The sequence below is a fragment of the Apostichopus japonicus genome, chromosome 21, assembly GCF_037975245.1.
Source record: "Apostichopus japonicus isolate 1M-3 chromosome 21, ASM3797524v1, whole genome shotgun sequence".
Lineage (NCBI taxonomy): Eukaryota > Metazoa > Echinodermata > Holothuroidea > Aspidochirotida > Stichopodidae > Apostichopus > Apostichopus japonicus.
This window is the reverse complement of record NC_092581.1, coordinates 14,633,164-14,639,445: the sequence shown is the minus strand read 5'-3', so window position 1 is coordinate 14,639,445 and position 6,282 is coordinate 14,633,164.

Sequence of the window (6,282 nt, the reverse complement as noted above, 5' to 3'; positions counted from 1 at the left end):
CGAGCACAATCATGTTTACAGTCAAGAGGGAGCCAGGGCCCGGACCTCTTTCCTATTTCCGCCACTGCAACCTAACAATAATTGGAAAAATTAGATAGATTTGTACGTTTAAAAAACAAAGTTTCTTCACCAAGTTTATTATTCATGTATTCATTCATTTGTATGGGCTGTGTCTGACGTCAGGAATACCGTGCATTCGACATGTTCTTAGTACAAAGCAAACTTCGCTGACATTTGTGAAATTAAAGAATAAACAGAGAAAATGGAGGCTATGAAAACAAAACAGACGAGCTTTTCAAATAATCAGAAAAGTGAAGCTGACCTTAAAATTTAGCTTATACCTTAACGTTCACAGCTATGATACCTATATACGAGACAATTACTTCCGCTATGAATTTGGACAACTTGTATTAATTGGTCGTAGATGAATCTTTCAAAATAGTTAACCAAAGAAAAATAAATCATAAGTAGAGTTTATTCTCATGTCAACCGGTATGCTTAATATTTGTATAACAATGATCTGATGATGTCAGCAATTTTTCCAAAGTTGTCTCTATACTTATATGACGATAGTGCACATTAATACTCTGTCGGTCATATCGTCCAATAGTAACCAGATAACCAATCAGGAACAGTAACACAACCAAATGAGGACGGAAAGGAATCAGGTTTCCCTCCTTTACCCCCTTCTCATCTCTCCCACTTTCCCGTGACGTCATTTTCAAGGTTTCTCTTTCACACTGTCTATTTCATCCCTTCTAAGTTTAAAGATAATCATCCTCTTTTTCGCATGTGGTCTTGTATAATTTATGCTACTCTATTTTAATCGGTAAAAGGAGTAAACCCATCCCTCCCCTCCCTTCCCCTCCGGCTCCCCTCTCCCTCCTTCCCCCACCGTGCTCCCTCCCCCGATCTGAAGGTATCACACTCCAGCAATACATACCTGAAAACGAAATTTATTACTTTTCTCCACCAACGTCACAGCAAGTAAATTGCGGAATCTAGCCATAAGTTCTCATAACTGCTTTATGAGACACAAAATGTTCAATGTATATATTTAACTTGGTTAATACCTAGCTATTGAGGCTCTAACAGTATAGTAACCATAACATCCCACCGTGTTGTCTAAAGTCATGCACTATACTATTTCATGTTTCACAGCATGAATGTCACAGAGGTTGCGCACTATATACGATTGGTTTTTGCAAATTGCGACAGAAAAGATTTAGACATGCTAATCGTTGTTCATTTGAAAAAAATTCACATGAAAAGGAAAAAAAAACATGGAGTACTTCGCCTAAAACCTATGACTTCCTTTTCCATTATCTAACCAATAAACAATATACGCACAGAGTAAACATCAATTTAACGATGAATACACCCACCAATGAGTGGTAAAACTAAATACCTGTAGGAAGCCACGCAATGCTCGAATATTTACACTGTCTCTTCAATTTGTTGCTAAAGTCTTAAAAAAATCGAAAAGAATAATATAAAAGGAGGAATTTTTACAAAAATTAAATGTACGAATTGTATTGATGAAAAGAAAGAACTGGATGACGAAAGACGACAATTGGTTATTGCAACAATTTTCATTCTTACTTTACCAGCATCTTTTCTTTTCAAGGTCGTGGAGGTGGGTTCCACTTGCTTCCCCCTCCCCCACCCCTTCCCCACCCCGTGTTCTCGTGTGGGATATGCCTTTCATCATTACGTAGTCTAGATCTAGACTGTCTGTTTTGTTCTTCCCACGCGGATAGAGCCGAAGCACGAATACCAAACTAAACCAATACAGGATCCATTCTTTAAAAGTGCGTTTCGTGTATCTATACATGTTCTGAAAGTGCGACCGCTTTATTTTAGATCATTAGCTGATAATAGTTCGAACTTGGATGTATATTCATGACTACGCCATGCTCACTATACGCACTGGTATTAAAGTTGTCGAGGAAACCACACACCGAGACTTTTGTACATGTTCATAATATTGTTATTTTTACATAAAGTTCGTAAATTTATCTCTTGAGGTCTCCGTGGGGAGCAAAAGGAATACAATAACTAGGTCAAACAGGGAATTATATCTGAAATTAGATTATTGTGAACTTTGAACTTCACGAATTTATTTCCAAGACATGAAATGTGTTTCAAATAAAAAAATATTTAAGAAAAAAAAATATTTTGGTTTTATAAAATTCATCCTGTACAGATTTTGTAAATTATATTTTATTGGTCAATGGTTGAAATTAAATTTCTGTAAATGTTGCTGACAAGCCTTGGCAACTTATATAAACCATGCAGACACAGACTTTGATGTATAATAGTCACATAGTATAGAGGAAGTGAAAGGCTTCCCAGGAGGGACTACGCCTTCGATAGATTCAATCTTTGAGCGTTGCATGAGTGCAAAGTTTCGGTATTTATGGTGGAGGGGTGGGGGGGTCTGGTCTTCCTTTACATGGCCAGCCCTGCACTAGCCACTACATATAAGTTCTCTCGTTAACGTTATACAGTTAATTGAGAGAATATTAAGAACATTAATGTATCTATTTTCAAAAAGAATGAAACTAGTTACATAAAAATGACATACCAGCCTGTCTGCAGGTCCTGTAACGTTTCTTGTAAAAAAAACTTAACATAGTAACAATGATAACATCACCGGTTCGTTCATTTATATATACGACACTTCACGGTAAGAGTGTTTGAATAATCGATGCCTTGATAGATACGAATATAAATTTGATCAAAAGCATTTTATCTCATACATGATCCACATCCATTTCTCCTTCCCTACCCCACCGCTTATCCTCAATCCCACTTTTCCCGCCAAAAAGAATTGACCATATGCTAGTCCTTTCCCTTGAATATGCCACAATGCAACATTATTATGAGCGTTTCAAAATACTCTCTATATTCTCTTTAAACTAATAACAAATCGTTTTTTTGAGGATCGTGTTTGATACTTTGCTATATATTTCAAGTTAGATGTATTCACATCAAGCATGGAGATTGTTTTTACTTGCTCCTAGATGAAAAGGTACGTAGTGATCATTCGGAGAATTAGTTTCGATATCATCCCGAGCCTGTCGAGATCGAAGAGGGGGATTGAGGAAAGCCCGGACCCCGGGATCAATCAGGGGCCCAAAAATATAGAGGGGCGGAAAACTATGGGATAAAAAATGGATTCTAATTTTTATAGTAGGAAAGATAAAGAATGCAGAGGGGCCCGGTGAATCGTCCCGGAACCGATCTGGCTCTTGACTCCTCTAGCTGATTGTAACTATAGATATATATATATATATATATATATATATATATATATATATATATATATATATATAAACATAATGCTTACAGCTATGTACATCGTGGTGCGCCTTTTGAATGGTGGCGTACTTTTAATTCATATATCACGGCTGTGTATTTAAAGCTCTCGTTTACTTCAAGGGTCGTACCATTAACTTGTACACTAAACTCGTCACTCAAGGCCCACCACAAAGTTTATATATATCTTACCTGGCATATCCTGCCCACCACATGATAGCTGAGGTATTGGCCTGTCATGGCACTTGCAAATTTCCATATAATTACCGTTTTAGAGTTTGATAGCAAATTTTAGCACACTGAATCGATTCAGTGCCTTCAATCTTCTTTATTTTCACACCATCTGTACTTTAAATTATGCTATTTCACATAACGGCAACAGAGACAATGAGGATAACTGATAATATGCTAAAACAAGCATTACATTAGGTCATTGTAGCTATTTTGCCTACATTGGTCAACCTGTCGAGCGAGCGAGCGAACGTACACCTCTAATTTTAGGTATACGGTACCCTATACATCTTTTGATCTGTGTAATCAGAGCCCTTTACACGGGTTACTGGAAATACCAGATCACCACATATTGAACAGAGAAAAATATTGAGAGGGCGCCATCATCTAGTGGTCACTAGAGTTCTCTATAAAGGAATTCTAGTGGTCACCTCCCTCTGTATTGTTTTGCTTCAATCAACATGATTGCGCTTGAAATTAACTTGACTTGTCTGACGTCGAAATTGCCAAAATCTGGTGATACCGTTCTCGACAGCTTAAAGAAGGTATAACGAAAAAATCTTTGTTATTATAATTCACCAAATTTGCGCGATAACGTTAAAAGTAAGTACACAGTTCTAGAAATTTGCACAAATAAAATTGAAAAATGAAGTGATTCACATTATTTTTACGGTATTTAATTTCGAAACAACTCAAAATACTTGAGAACGTAAGAAACACAGCACAATTTTTGAACGTCCCGAAGAAGAGCACCGTAGCCATAATGACACCAAGCCCTCATTTCCCAGGAATTATCAATAGCTGTTTAAATAGTGACTCCTCCAAGCCAGGATGGTTTCGAGAGGTTTCAATGATACGGGTTACGTTTACGTTTTTGGGCAATTCCTGCGCAGAATGTAAAGGTATGCCTAACAGCAACCACTACCCGAGGCTTTATTTTACAAGCAGAGTCTAACCCAATACAAATTTATGCAACAAAAATAAGAATCCACTAGAGATTTTCATTAAAACACGGCAGTTTCCTTCGTGATCCTCAAATTGTAACAAAAGGTTTTGAGTATTGGGAGACTCAGGTTTGGGGAAAACCTCAAAACTTGCCTTTTTCATTATAAATTAGAAGTGCCCTAGACAGTGGCGTCACCAGACTTTTCAGTCTGGGGGGGCACAGGGGGGGCACCAGCATTTGATGGGGGGGCACTTAGGTGGATACGGATCAACGTCCTGGGGAGGGGTCTAAGGGGAGGGGGTGCCCTCCAGGCGCGGCGGAACGGGAAAATTATTGGGGGGGGGGGACTAATGTGTAGAGACTATCTAAGCGGAGCGCCACCATCGGTTGGCGCGGAGCGTACAAGAAAATTTTGGGTTTTTCAAACCCCCAGATGGCCGGAAACGGCACTTCCCGAGTGTTTTATGCTGCGAATACCTAGCCCTAAAATATGGGTCTCAAGCCTGCAATTTCTCAGATTGCAAGCGCCCAAGCCCCCCCGGTTCCGCCGCCACTGCCCCCCTCCCCTTTGGAAAATTTTCGCATACGGAGGATGGGCTAGATGCAAAATGCTGCCACATTTGATGCTAAATTCGATCTGAAGATATCTCCAGAAATTGCTCTTTTTGAGGTAATGATTTTAACAAGGCGCAGAATTTTGCGGAGGATATGAACCACATGCTGTCGATATTATGCCTAACCCTATCAATAGAAGCTACATTTGTTGAATTAATGTGTGCATGACCCCGAATCCTTTCTTGACCTTCTCGTTTTCGCCCATTATCTATTAAGATGTAACAGGTTCCAGCATCGTTATTGGCTCCTATCAGGGATCTCACCATGCAATCCAAAGTTTGATCACACATCGAGTATGGCTCAGTATGCAGGTGTGAACATTCGCCATTTGTTCCTACAAGCATCTGACCTCAAATGACCTCTGCACCCCTTACACAACAGGATTAATATATGGGTCCACAAATATAGGCAAGTATGGTGCCTGCGGACCCTCACATTCTCACATTTCGTCAGCTCCTAACCTGTCAACCTCAGACCAAGGCAACATATTGCAGTACCCTCCCTTCTCACAGTCATGTAGCTCGCGAAGCGGACTTGTATATCCGCTGGTATGGCGTGAGCACTGACACATTCAATGTAAATATCGACACCTGTTGTGATGGCGCGGGTTACGACTTCGATACCCGACGTTCAAGGATAAACTTGTTAATTTTTTCGCAACTCATTTGAAGAAAATACGAATTACTGTGCTTCTTTGTCCTTATGAAAAACCAACTCAGATGATGGGAGTTGAATATAACAAAATATATATATATTTTTTTACCAACCCAAATCTCAGATGGGGGGGCACCCGGGGGGGGGCACTAGGTTTTCCAGGGGGGGCACGTGCCCCCCCTGGCCCCCCCTTGGCGACGCCACTGGCCCTAGAAGTCTTAAATGAAAAGTGTTCTTTCCATTTTAATATTAAAAGTGCCGCCTTTCAGTATTGAGAAATGTAAATGAAAAATATAATTAGAAAGTGCCCCTTTGTTGAAAAGTTAACAAAAAATCGTACGGTAATTTATACGAACTCTTTTGTTGAAAAACATCCATTCATTTGCTGAGGGACCATCTTGTAGGGAATTTCTGATGTGATTGTGTGGTAAAGGCCCTCAAATCAAAGTTACATGTCCCACTGCACATCAGTAATCTCAGTAAGAGAGAAGTTTTTGCATTCTCGGACTGAAGTT